General features: G+C 44.6%; 1 long non-coding RNA gene across 1 annotated transcript; it reads left to right on the top strand.

Moving 5' to 3' along the window:
* The first annotated feature begins 285 nt into the window (after positions 1-285).
* LOC132286652 (uncharacterized) lies at positions 286-14576 on the top strand. The gene is made up of 4 exons (XR_009472831.1): positions 286-435; positions 613-686; positions 12307-12367; positions 13814-14576. It is a non-coding gene; the product is annotated as an uncharacterized LOC132286652 (long non-coding RNA).
* Positions 14577-14809: the final 233 nt, after the last annotated feature.

The raw sequence follows: 14809 nt of genomic DNA, 5'->3' as shown, positions 1-14809 counted from the left end.
AATCAACTAAATTAGAAACTTAAACAAATATTTAAAAATTAACTATTTAATACATTTCAATATGTTAAAATTCAAAACGAATACCGCACAAAGTTAGCGCATTTAAGTTGACCTTAAACACGGTACAATTCATAAACAAGAATGGGGTGTCCTATTATAAACTTAATCATAGTTTGGAGATGGGAACAGTTAATCATTTTAATTAAATACAAATATCTCTCATTACTCAACACTCATTTGAAACTAAAAATAAATACATTATACTATACCATACTGGATAAATTTGGCGGGGCGACCTCAGCAACTACCATAAATAGCTGACTCCATTCTACACACACCAAAGCAAGCTGCAAAACCCGCAGAGAGAGAACGATGAAGCTAAAAGTTTGTCGATCGAATGTCCCAACCGTCTCGTGCAATTCTCCTCTTCTGCAAGTAATCTTTGCTCACTCACACACACACACACACACACACACACACACATATATATATTTTGTTGAATTTGTAAATATTACGTTGAAATTGATATTACTTCATCTGTGATTCAATTTATTTTTATTTATTTCTTTCAATAAATTTTGGGCTGATTTCTGTTAAGCTTTTTGGTTTTAGGGCATATGGAATTGATTTTGAGGAGATCAAAGTAGATCTTTTCAAGCGTCAACATTTAGCCCCTGAATTTGCAGGTTAGTCCTTGAATTTTATTGTAACGAGTGCTTATGTCAGTATATGGTTATATATATATATATATATTCGTGTCCATAATTCCATATATATATATGTATATATATGTATTGCTCCATAATTTTGGAGCTTTGAGTATATACTTGTGAAGATGTGTGGTACTGGTACTTACTGATTTGATATCAAAGAACTTGAGATTAAAATACTATATGTTGTTGATGTTGTGGGGCTTATTTTGATCAGTAAAAATTGATCCAGGCAGTGTCAGAATAAGAGAGCTATAGAAAACTAAAACCCCCTTTTCACAATATTCAGATCACCGGAAAAAAAAGAAAAAAGAAAAAGAAAAAACTCGGGCTGAAATTTCTTTAATATATTGTTCTCCTAAGGTAAACGCGGTTTATCAGGTTATGGTGGCTTCTCCTAGGATATTATATTATCTGCAGCCACGGTACCGACCATACTCAATCAACTAACAATTATGAATGATTAGCTAGGAACTAAATTGCAAGAAAATAAGAAAAATAGTTGCAGGGATATGCAGAAAATGGAGTTGGATTGTATTTCGATAACACAATACCTTTTACAACTTTGACACATAAATACTGACAAGCAAAAGGACATGAAGAAGAAATCAGTATATGAGGAGGCCCAGGATGACATGGGCCGGATATGACTTGCAAATACGACATCCGGTCCGTATAGCTGGGTCGGCCCATAAAAAGACACTGCCATATGGGCCGAACGCGAATAAGCCCATCAAAGGTGACCAGGACTTATGGAGGAACAGGCCCAGATCCAGCAATCCGTCAATATTTGTAAATGTCTATAAATAGGAGAAGGAATGGAAAGAAAGGGGATCTTTTTGTTGAAATGTAAGAATTCTAGAGAGAGAAAGAGAGTATGAATTTCTTGCATCTTCAATTGGCGCCGTCTGTGGGAAGCATTGAAGATTGATTGATCAACTGATCAATATCGTGTGGATTCAGACCAATTCGTGAAAACGAAACTCAACCTTTGGGAGTTGAATCCAGATCTGAGCGATTGTGACCTACTCTGGAAGAATCTTAGTTCCTGCTGCTTTGGCGGAAGTGGCTTCGGAACAACGCAACAACGAGTTGCTCGATTGTGGCAGGATCTGACAGATTTAGAATTCGGACAATTCAGATCTCGTCAACCGTAGGCATAATTTGAAGAATTCGAAACCAGATCTGAAAAATTCGCACTCACGAAGCTCAGATCTACTCGCGAATCTGAGATTAATGCCTTTACTCCGTTCAGGAATAATGATAGGTGAAAGCTCCAATCCGATGGAGGCTATCCAGCAAACGAAGCTTGAGGAGTTGATGAACTTGATCGAAGCTCTCAAAAAAGAGAATGCAGAATTAAAAGCTGGAATGCAACATCAGCAAATACCTGCGGTTTCGCATCCACTTCCGGTCGGTGAAGGAGGTGTTCAATCTAATATCGCGCATCAGGGCGAGCAGGACGAGAACAATCAGTCAGCTCATCACCGTGATGAAAGGATGATGGACAATTTGCCGCCAAATGTTCGTCGAGTTGAGGATCACGAAGGATCAACTCATGTTGATCCGCGACATGAGCAGATCAGACAGAATGAAGCCATGACCTTAGATCCACATCAGGAAAGGTTCAACCGAGACGAGGTGACAGAGGTTGATCGCCGCCGAGTTGCGTCGCCTTGGCAAAGAGAGCTCATAGAGGAACGGTCGTTCGATCCGTCCTACCGGCCTTCCATGGCTACAATCACTCATCGTGGTTCGGAGAGCAGAACCGTAGCCCACAGAGCTACCACTGGGCGCCAAAGAGAGAATGAAGCGCTCCGATCCGCAGCTCGAACGGTTGATTCACCATTCACTGACGAGATCCCGAATGCCCCTCATCCAAGGAAGTTTGCTATGCCAGTGTTTATTCTGTTTGACGGAACAACCGATCCGATCGATCATGTGTACCATATCCAGTTGAAGATGGCCCTGAATACGGAAAATGATGCTTTAATGTGCAAATGTTTCCCTACAAGCCTAGCTGGACCGGCGTTCAGCTGGTTCAAGAACTTGCCTAAGAGCTCCATTGGTAGCTTCCGAGATCTGTGCGATCGGTTCATAAGTCAGTACTATGGGAACAAGCGCCCGCCAAAGGACATCTTAAGCCTATTCACAATGAGACAGCACAAAGATGAACGTCTCCAGGCTTTTCTCACCAGGTTTAATCTCACTAAGAGTATGGTGATCGAATGCCACCCTTCTACAGCGGTTCAAGCCTTCAAGTTGGCCATGACACGTGGCATTCCGTTCCATACCAGTCTGGTAGTGAACACGCCGACGACTATGGATGAACTTAATGAAAGAGCCGACGGCTTTGTGCGCCTAGAAGAAGAGGAGGCAGCCAATGCTCGGACAGCGTCGCTCGTGTCGACCGAGGAGAAGTCCAAGGCAAAGATCAGGCAGAAGCAAACTCAGCCGCAGCGTCAGACCTCCTGGAAGGCAGAAAAGAGGTCCAGGGAGGAAGAGCTGATTACTCCGCTGAAGGTCACTCTGGCGAGGCTATATCAGGAGAACAAAGATAAGTTTCATCCACCACTACCAATTAGGCAACCCCTCGAACAGAGGGATCAGACTAAACATTGTGCTTTCCATTCCGATTTCGGTCATCAGACTAACGAGTGCAGGAATTTGAGAAGGCAAGTGGAGATGTTGATAGCTAGAGGGGAGTTCGCGAGTTATGTTCAAGGCTCGGCGATAGAGCAGAATCGACCGGCGGAACAAATAAAAAGGAGTCACAAACAAAGCTCCCACAATTCACAACCAGTTCGTATAATCAATGCTATCCACGGTCGACCCGAGCCTAGTGAAGAGTCAGATGAGCTACTCCGAGCACGCCTACGGCAGGCGCAGATGAAGAAAAGGGTCAGCAGTGTGAATACTCTACACCAGCAGATCACGTCGATGCAGATAAAGTTCGAAAGGACAGACCTGCAGCGTGTTCAAGTCCCCCATGAAGACCCGTTGGTAGTCAGTTTAACAGTGGCGGACTGCTTGGTGCGCAGAGTTCTGATCGATCCCGGGAGCAGTGCGAATGTCATGCCGAGGGACACATTTGATCGGCTCGAGATTAAACCAGAGAGGCTCAAGCCCACTGGAAATCCCCTGTTAGGGTTCGATGGCAAGAGGGTGGAGCCCGTCGGGATGGTGGAAGTAGAAGTTCAAGCTGCAGAACGAGCTCTTATGGAAACCTTTGTGGTTGTAGAAATTCACCCCTCGTATAATCTCCTGATGGGAAGAGGATGGATTCACAGAGTCCATGGTGTACCCTCGACTCTGCATCAGGTCATAAGGTGCCTCGGACCCGATGAAGATAAAGTGATAGACATTCGGGGGGATCAGGTTGCAGCCAAAGAGTGTTATTCCGTCACACTAAAGTATGCTGGGAAAGGGAAGGCGTCCGTCCGATCGGCAAGCCCCAGATAGCAATTACAGGAACCTCCGCCCGAGCAGAATAGGGTGGAGGAGTCAGTTGACTTGACCGAAGAGCCCCTTCTGGATGTGCAGATCGATCAGTCCAGGCCAGAACGAACTACCAGAGTAGGTATAAGACTGACCAGAGAAGAGCAGCAAGAGCTAGTGGATTTCTTGTCCCACAATGCCGACGTATTTGCATGGAGTCACCTAGACATGCCTGGAATTAATCCCTCCGTATCCTGTCATTCCCTGAATGTCAATCCCAATTTCAAACCAGTGAAACAGAAGCAGCGAAGATTTGCTCCAGAACGCAATCGAATCATAGCGGAAGAAGTCGATAGGCTGCTTGATGCGGGATTTATCAGAGAAGTGCACTACCCTGATTGGTTGTCCAACGTCGTTGTCGTGCAGAAGAAGAATGGGAGATGGCGAGTATGCATTGATTTCACCAATTTGAACAAAGCCTGTCCGAAGGACAGCTTCCCGCTGCCTAAGATTGATCAAATGGTGGATGCCACCACCGGGTATGAGCGTTTAACCTTTCTGGACGCTTATTCAGGTTATAATCAGATCCCTATGAACCCCGCAGATGAAGAAAAAACTTTCTTTGTAACCGAGCGAGGAACATACTGCTACAAAGTTATGCCTTTCGGACTAAAGAATGCGGGAGCAACTTATCAAAGACTTGTTAGCAAAATTTTTAAGAATCAAATGGGAAAGATTGTGGAAGCCTATATTGATGATATGGTGGTAAAGAGTAGGAAGAAGGATGATCATCTGAAGCATCTGCAAGATGTATTTGATGTACTGAAGCGATATGGGATGAGGCTCAATCCAACCAAGTGCTCGTTCGGTGTGAGTTCCGGTCAGTTTTTGGGACACGTGATCAACCGCAGAGGCATCGAAGTTAGCCCCGCTCAAGCAGAGGCTTTGATTAAGAATGCCGAGCCAAAGACGATCAGAGAGGTGCAAGCCCTCACAGGACGAATAGCTGCATTAAGTCGATTCATTTCAAAATTGTCAGATCACTGCAAGCCGTTCTTTGACACGATTCGGAGCCATGGAATGCAGGTCTGGGGGGATGAGCAACGACAAGCATTGACTCATTTGAAGGAATATATGCAGAATCCACCAGTCCTGTCAGCCCCGGATCCAGAAGAAAAGTTATTTCTATATCTTGGAGTATCTGGTGTCGCGACAAGTGCCGTTCTGATTCGTTGCAAGGAAGGGGTGCAATACTCGGTATTTTATGTAAGCAAAACAATGACAGAGGCAGAACAAAGATACTCAAAGGCCGAACGGGTGATACTTGCACTTGTAAATGCAAAAAGAAAGTTGAGGCATTATTTCGAATCCCACCCTATAGCTGTTCTAACAACTTTTCCAATCAGAACGCTTATGCACAAGCCAGAGCTCTCGGGCAGAATGACAAAGTGGGCCATAGAGTTGAGTTTATTTGACATAACGTATGAGCCGAGAACAGCTGTCAAAGGGCAAGCGGTAGCCGATTTCCTGCTAGAATGTGATTCCGAGGATACGGAAGAAGACCTTAGATGCGGCTCTTGGAAACTTTTTGTGGATGGCTCCTCTAACCAGATGGGGGCTGGAATTGGGGTCAAACTGCAAACCCCAGAGGGTACTTCTTTGAGTCAAGCACTCAGACTTGAGTTCCGAGCTACCAATAATGAAGCGGAATACGAGGCGTTGCTAAATGGGTTAAAGTTGGCCAGAGAGCTACAGGTCAAAAGTTTGACTGTGTATAGTGACTCGCAGTTGATTCTTCGGCAGGTAAATGGTGAGTACGCGACCAAGGATGACACGATGGGGGCATATCGTTCTGCCGTTCTGCATAAAGCCAAGGACTTTGCAAAGATTGAATTCATACAGTTACCGAGGGAACAGAATGCAGATGCGGACCGGTTAGCATGTAGTGCTTCGAGTTCCGGTGAAACATTGGCGAGGGTGATTCCAGTAGGAATATTGACCCAGCCATCTATTTTCGAAGAACCCTTGGACTCTGACCCTTGGCAAGTCAACGTAATACCGTATGAACCGAGTTGGATTGACCCCATCATTACTTATATTCGAGATGGCGTTTTTCCTATGCAAAAGGATGAAGCTAGGAGACTCAAAAAGAATGCTGCAAAGTACGCCATCGTGCGTAACCAGCTGTACAGAAGGTCCTACTCTGGCCCATACTTGAAGTGTGTCACCCCCGCGGAGTCGCAGCAGGTATTGCGAGCTATTCATGAGGGTGTGTGTGGCAATCATTCTGGGGGAAGATCGTTAGCGCATAAAGCAATGACACAAGGGTATTTCTGGCCAAACATGTCAAGAGATGCGAAGGAGTTCTCTCGAAGGTGCGATAAATGCCAACGATACGGACCATTGATCCACCAACCACCTGAGGAATTGCACGTAATGGCCTCGCCATGGCCTTTCGCGCAATGGGGGATGGATGTGGTCGGTTCTCTGCCAACTGCAAGAGCTCAGAACAAGTATGTGTTACTGGCCACGGATTACTTCACTAAGTGGGTGGAAGCAGAACCATATCCTAGCGTGACTCAGACTCATGTGAGACGATTTATTTGGAACAATATTATCTGTCGTTTCGGCGTTCCAAGATCAATAGTCATGGACAATGGCACAAACCTCGACAGCAGGCAAGTAAGAGAGCTGCTGGAGGAGTATAGAATCAACCAGAAGTTGGCTGCAATAAGTCATCCTCAGGCCAACGGACAAGCATAAATCACAAACAGAACCATTTTCGCCTGCATTAAGAAGAAGCTGGAAGACCATAAAGGGAAGTGGTTGGATGAGCTCCCGAACGTTCTATGGGCTTACAGAACCACCCCAAGGCGGCCGACTGGGGAGAGCCCGTTTGCAATGGCATATGGTACCGAGGCAGTTATACCGGTTGAGCACTTGGTCCCCACTATCAGAAGCTTAGCATGGAGTCGAGATCAGAACGACAAGATGTTAAGATTGAACCTCGATATGATAGACGAAAGGAGGGACGCTGCAGCCATAAGGTTAGCATCATATCAGCAAGTATTGGCGAATAGTCACAACAAAAGAGTGAAACACAGGGATTTTGCCCCTGGCGATCTGGTTCTGAAAAGAAAGGTGGGGATAGTCAAAAAAATGATGCCACCCTGGGAAGGCCCATACAGAATCGCAGAAGTCATAGGCAAGGGAGCATATACATTGGAAACCATGGCGAGAAGGTTGGTCAGCAAGCCCTGGAACGCCACGTCTCTGAAGAGGTACTACCAATAAAAGCTAAGTTTCGGCTTTAATTGGATGTTGTTTGTTGTCAATCAAGTACGTATGAATGTGCAAATTACTGAAATTTACAAAAATAACTTTCTTCTTCAATGGGTTGCTAAAAAAAAAAATAGATATAAAAAAAAAGCCAAGTGGCAAGTGGCATTCTAGCCGAACGCCAGGCACTTAAGCAAGATAAGTGGCAGCTGGCACCACAAGCCGAACGCCAGACACTTGCTAAAAATTTTAAAGCCAAGTGGCAAGTGGCATTCTAGCCGAGCGCCAGGCACTTGCAAAAAATTTAAAGCCAAGTGGCAAGTGGCATTCTAGCCGAGCGCCAGGCACTTGCTAAAAATTTAAAGCCAAGTGGCAAGTGGCATTCTAGCCGAGCGCCAGCCACTTAAGCAAGATAAGTGGCAGCTGGCACCACAAGCCGAACGCCAGACACTTGCAAAAAATTTAAAGCCAAGTGGCAAGTGGCATTCTAGCCGAGCGCCAGGCACTTAAGCAAGATAAGTGGCAGCTGGCACCACAAGCCGAACGCCAGACACTTGCTAAAAATTTAAAGCCAAGTGGCAAGTGGCATTCTAGCCGAGCGCCAGGCACTTAAGTAAGATAAGTGGCAGCTAGCACCACAAGCCGAACGCCAGACACTTGCAAAAAATTTAAAGCCAAGTGGCAAGTGGCATTCTAGCCGAGCGCCAGGCACTTAAGCAAGATAAGTGGTAGCTGGCACCACAAGCCGAACGCCAGACACTTGCTAAAAATTTAAAGCCAAGTGGCAAGTGGTATTCTAGCCGAGCGCCAGGCACTTAAGCAAGATAAGTGGCAGCTGGCACCACAAGCCGAACGCCAGACACTTGCAAAAAATTTAAAGCCAAGTGGCAAGTGGCATTCTAGCCGAGCGCCAGGCACTTAAGTAAGATAAGTGGCAGCTGGCACCACAAGCCGAACGCCAGACACTTGCAAAAAATTTAAAGCTAAGTGGCAAATGGCATTCTAGCCGAGCGCCAGGCACTTAAGCAAGATAAGTGGCAGCTGGCACCACAAGCCGAACGCCAGACACTTGCTAAAAATTTAAAGCCAAGTGGCAAGTGGCATTCTAGCCGAGCGCCAAGCATTTAAGCAAGATAAGTGGCAGCTGGCACCACAAGCCGAACGCCAGACACTGCTATAAATTTAAAGCCAAGTGGCAAGTGGCATTCTAGCCGAGCGCCAGGCACTTAAGCAAGATAAGTGGCAGCTGGCACCATAAGCCGAACGCCAGACACTTGCTAAAAATTTTAAGCCAAGTGGCAAGTGGCATTCTAGCCGAGCGCCAGGCACTTGAGCAAGAAGAGTGACAGCTGGCACCGCAAGCCGAACGCCAAGCACTTGCCATAAACAAGCACACGACAGAGTTAATATAAAAGAAAAGAGAGAAAAGGTATATATGTATTGAATATAGGTTGAACAGAGCACAACACAAAGGGAAAAGGGAAAAAGAGTTCTGTCATTTCATTTATAATAAGCATTGAGTTTACAAAAAATGAGATATTCAAGTCACATTGTTACAAAAAAAAGTGTGGAATCAAAGAGTTCGGAGGAGTCCTAGCTAGCTGCCTCAGTACCGACAGCATCCTGGTTGTGCCGACCCGCTTCCTCGGTTCCATCAGCAGTCTCACCCTTACGAGGTGGGGAATCAAGATGAATGACAGAATTATTCTGCTGGGGTTCAACGTCAGCAGTGGCTATGGGAGGTACCACAGTTGACGATTGAGGAGCGGTTAGAGACAGAGCGGTAGGAGGAGCTGTAATGATCCTTGAGGAAGCAATGTCCTGGCACTCATCAAATATGTGCTCCGCTTCGGTGGGTTCTAGGTCAACATAGACCCCCAGAGGGTCGATCCCTAAATCCTTGTCAACCTCATCTGGAGTGGAGCTGGTCTGTCCCTCATCCGGAACTCGGTCGGAGAAACCTTCTCGGAATCCTTGAGCATATCTAAGAGCGCCGACCCTTGAGAACCGAGCATGAAGAGCCAGCATCCCACCGTTCACTCTGCTGATTGTATCAATCAGAGCGGTACGCTCGTCCAGAGCTCTCTTCTCAAAAGCCATCCGAGCAGACTGTTCATCAGCCAGAAGGCGCTGGAGCTCTGCCTTTTCGTCTCTGATTGAGTCACGCTCAGTCTGCCAGACGCTCTTTTCCAGCTGGAGGGCATCATTCTCATCCTGAAGAGAGTCGTTCTCCTTCTTTAGGACATCTCTTTCTTGTTCAGTTTTTTCAAGCCGAGCTAGTACCTCGGTATTCTTGCTGGCGAGAAGGTCGTTTTCTTTATTGGCCACCTCCAGGCTATCAGAAAATTTACGAGCCCTGGCGTTCCCCATCTCTACCTGCTTCTGCATAGCCATCATTCCGAACAAAGTCTGCATAGATGTACATTAATAACGGTTAAGCCAATAGTCGGGTCGGGCGAAGACAAGACCAAATAATATGAGAGAATTCATAAGTTGGAAAATAAAAGTCACCTCCATGGCAGATTGGGGAAAGCGGCTGAACACATCCTTCTGGGATAGGCCTTTCGCCGCCTCAAGGTCTTTCGGAGTCCACATGCTCCTATAGTACGCCATGGCGGTCTGGCCATCCTTCAGCATGGTCTCGTTCGGTTTCACGAACGTCCCATCCGTTCGGGTGTACCGAGGGGCCCATGGTGGTAAAGTGGGCAGAGAAGGGGAGCCTGAAGCAGAAGCAGAGGCACCAGCTGTAATAGGCCCGGAGGGGGCAGGAGCCCTGACCGGGCGATGCAAGAGAGCACCCGGCCCGGAGACCCGGGTCCTTCTTATTAGAGGTTCCTCCTCAGTATCAACTCCACTGTCAGGATGAGGCCTTTTGCCTCGTTCTTTGTCCCGAGCGCCCCCCGCGACAGCAGGGGCTGTGGTAATTTGGGGAGACGCGCTCGGGTTGGCAGCAGGGGTGCTGACAACAGAGTCAGTAGCCACCGCGCTCGGGATAGTGTCAGAGATGGTGGCTGAGGAAGAGGCTGATGCAGGAGAGGAGGTTGCCCCAGCAGCAGGAGTGGCTGGGGGAGTATTTTTCTTCCTGCCAAAAGAAGGAATCTGAAGCCTGCTCATATTGTAGCCGAGTGATGAGAGCGCTAGGAGGTTGTCTGAAGTAAAGAGGTCTGAGCAGGAAGGAATATCGTTCAGAACGTATTTCTTCAAGTAATTACTCCTATCCCTGCAAACACTGTAGCTCAAGTCATCACAAGGTATTCCTAAGGAGCGGCATAAGAAAGTACAAAAGCGGGGAACGCATGTTTCGCAGGGGCAATCATGTTTGTGAGATTTGAATTTCTTATATGAGGAAACAGAACAGACGCCAAAGGCGCTCGGGATTGGGTAACCCTCTGCAGCCGGCGAAGACCAAGCCCCACTAATGCCCACGATGTTATCCCTCCAACCCTTTTCAGATTTTATTGTGTCCGTACATATGGACATCTTCTCGAACGGGTAGAGGTGGTAGAAGGGCTCATTAGTTCGGATCTTACTGACCTTATAACACAGAAGAAGATCTATGAGGTCAAGGTCCAGACTTCTGTCACGAATCAACAGAAGCATAACAGATATGATTCTAAAGAAATTGGGGTTTACCTGCAGGGGGGATATCCCCAGTCTATTGAAGACATAACTAAAGAAGGGGTGCAGAGGGAACCTAACGACATTCAGTTGAAGGTTCGTAAATAAAACTTCGCCGGGCAGGAGGCCGGCACCGGTCATAATATTAACATCCTTAGGGCAAACCCTAACTTCGATGTCGTCAGGAAGTCTAAGTCTCATACGAAGAACATCTAGATCTACAACCATGGTGGAAGTGTTTGAAGGATCTAAAAGGGGTAAAAAGAAGCCTGCCGAAAGTAAAAAGGAACAAAACTAACCTCTGAGGTAGAGAACAACAAAGAGCACTGCAAGATCGCTGGAAGAATGACTCTTGAAGGATTTCACCAGAAAAAGCTTAGCACTGTTCTAAAAAGAGAGAGATTTGACTGATGATGGAGACGGTAAAAAGGCGTGAAGTGGTATTCTAGAGCCTTATAAAGGCGAGGGGGACCCGAGGGCCGAAGCGTCAGGAAGGCGAGAAATTCATTGAGCCACGGAACATTGATTCTGGATCTGACCATCCGTTCCCCCACGTGGTTTTCTCGAGCCGTCAACGTCATGATGAGACGCTATCAATAATTACCCCCTTATTAAATAAGGGGCAATTATGGGGGCAGTTGAAGAGGCCCAGGATGACATGGGCCGGATATGACTTGCAAATACGACATCCGGTCCGTATAGCTGGGTCGGCCTATAAAAAGACATTGCCATATGGGCCGAACGCGAATAAGCCCATCAAAGGTGACCAGGAATTATGGAGGAACAGGCCCAGATCCAGCAATCCGTCAATATTTGTAAATGTCTATAAATAGGAGAAGGAATGGAAAGAAAGGGGATCTTTTTGTTGAAATGTAAGAATTCTAGAGAGAGAAAGAGAGTATGAATTTCTTGCATCTTCAGTATATTATCACACTTCTCTTCAAGTTATAGTGGCATGAAATGGTAGAGCTTTGAAGTCTACACAACTTAAGATTTTGCACAGCATTGTCAAAACTTGTGCTCCCTTAATGTGTATACAGTATATTATATTGCATATTACGTTCTTGCTAAGACTTGATAATGAAAACTCCATGTTCTTTAAGCCATTCTTCTGATAGTGTAGTTGCATAAACTTATTATGTATTTCGGGTGACTAAAGAAGAAAATTTTGAAGTGTTTCTTATTGACAACCAATAACACGTTGTTATTGTATCTAAGGAGTTACTGCAATGAGTATTTCTTTTTCCTATTATGATTTCAGAAGTAAATCCTTTGAGACAAGTTCCGGCTATAGTTGATGGCAGATTTAAGCTGTTTGAGAGGTACTTGTAGTTTTTTTTTTTTTTTAGTTTTTTGTTTTTCCCTTTTCTTTTTCTAGTTATGGATTATCAACTATTGTTTGTCAGTGCCTCAACGATGTTAAAGTGTGTGCTGTGGGCATTTGTGTGCATCAATATTGATGCTTGAATGGTTCATGATTCATTTTATCTCGCAGTTTTTGTTGTTTGACTTATATTCTTTGGTTTTTTTTAAGATAAATTGCTTTCTATTATACTTTTTTGGTAATCATTTGATTTACATTCAGCACGATTTCTGAAGCACCAAAACAGGTGAGATGCAAAAATATATACTGATGGAGGACCAGTAGATGATCGTGCTCAATAAAGTTTGAGTGAAAAACATCATCATGATTTGACGAATTTGGACTTTCTTATGGCATTTTTATGGGGACTATATAATCCTCCTCATATGTTCGAACACATTCTAAGCAGATTTTTGTTTAACTACCTAAATGCATTGACTCTGATGAATCCAGTGTTCTTAAGCTCCATGGTAGTGCAACTGGTAAACATTTAGTTGCGGAGTACCTAATACAGGGTTGCTCCGCAAAGCAATCAATATATTTTAGATGGTAATACTCGCTGTGATTAGTTTGGAAGTTTCGTAGAAATATTCTAGGTGGGAAATCTTGGATTTAATTCATGTATGCAAACCATATTTGATAGAAACAAGTGCTTACAGAGGTCTATTAGGTTTTGAACCATAGCGAGTTTGGGGCGTCATCTCGATTTATCCAGCTCCATATCCTCTTTTTGTGGTGATAAACAAATTTTTTTAATTTTATTTTTGGTTGTGGAGAGCCTGGAATTGCTCAATGGCTAAGTATGTGTCCAATATCTCCAAATTTAAGATTCAAAAGGTATAGCTAAAAACAGCAAAAGTTGTTTTTTAAATAAATTCATGCCTTAGAGACCTCATTAAAAAAGGAGAATTCAATGATTTGAAGCTTGTGTTTTGAAATTGGAAAAAGAAGGTAAAAGCCACATATTGGGAATCCGGTTCACTTTCACTGAAGTTAGAGTTGATTTCTACTATAGAAATGACAATTGAAGTATTTATATAGACTATGATGTTGATGTATGAGAATTAAAATTTGTTTAGCCATTTTGTTTATCAAGGCTTTATATATGCAAGGTTGTCTGCTTAATGATCCCGTCTCCAATATTCTGTCTGTTCCAGGTTACATTTGAGCTCTGCATATATTTTCTTGCACCATGATTGATGCATGTTGATAGCATTTCAAATGTTGTCATTTTTGTTAAGAGTTTCATTTTTGGTTTTGCTATGGGACTAGTAAAATGTAAGTTTGGGGGTGTGATAAGCGCCGAATATTGCATATTCAAGCGCCCTTATTTGCATTAGCTAAGTCCATTAGTTGATTATAATGTATATTTTAGCTTTATTTGTATGTTTATGTCTACTTTCAGGATTGGTTCCCCAAAAATAGTTAAAAGTGCAGTTTTGAGGAATTCTTGAAGAATCAAAGCACGCCGTTGCTGGGAGCCATCATTTTGGCCAAGCCAAGTGATTCATTGAGCTCGTGAGTTTTGCTGCATCATACCTAGGATGAAGACCGTGTCAATCGATCGATCCAAAGCAGTTCAAGTAAAAAGGGGTGAAAGCAGTGAAGCCAGCAGACGCGGGCGCCCGCATGGAATCCGCAGGCGCCCGCCAAAGTCTCCAGAGGCACCATGCTCCCGCGGGCGCCCGCCAAATCATCTAGTAGCCATCCTCGTCCGCGGGCACCCGCCTCTTTTACAGACAAGCCAGCATGGTCTCCTTTTCTCTTCACCAAATGTAATCCCTTAATTTAGGGGATTGCTCTGAATGGTCTGGGGGTTGGAGGACCACATATTTGGGGTAGAAAGATGGCTAAAGGGATATATTAGAGGGGTATCTCATATTTTGGCTAAGTTTAAAGAGAGAAATATTGGGTTTAAGTGGGTTTGTGTGCTAAGGAGCCCCTAAGTGCGAAAATGGAGGGTGATGCCTCTTCTTCTCCTTCATTCCTTGCATCCATGGGTAACTAACTCCCTATTTAGGGAGGTGATGAAGCCTTTCATTGTAAGCATATTCTAGTTTTGATTCTATTCTGGGGAAAATGATGTATTTTTGTGGTTGTTCCATAATCTAGAGCTTGCGCTTGATGTAATGAATTGAAATTGATATAAATGATCATGTTGAATCTACTATCTTGTCTTAGAATGTATGTTCTCATGGTTGTATGGCTTGCATTTTCATGGTGACAATGAAAATGAGATTGTGAATGGTTTTAATGGCATGTTGTTGAGAAATTTGATAGGCCATGGCTTAGGTTCTTCCTTAAATGGTTTATTCTTGATTTTTGGCTTCATGTGCTCTTATCATGTGATTGAAGGCTTGATAATCTCTAGCTTAGTGAGCATGTATAAGACTACACTTTA

The sequence above is a fragment of the Cornus florida genome, unplaced genomic scaffold (assembly GCF_030987335.1).
Source record: "Cornus florida cultivar Cherokee Brave unplaced genomic scaffold, ASM3098733v1 CherokeeBrave_3.0.0_Hap2_Chr11, whole genome shotgun sequence".
Lineage (NCBI taxonomy): Eukaryota > Viridiplantae > Streptophyta > Magnoliopsida > Cornales > Cornaceae > Cornus > Cornus florida.
The sequence above is the reverse complement of the archived record's forward strand: the minus strand, read 5'-3'. Positions and strand labels throughout refer to the sequence as shown.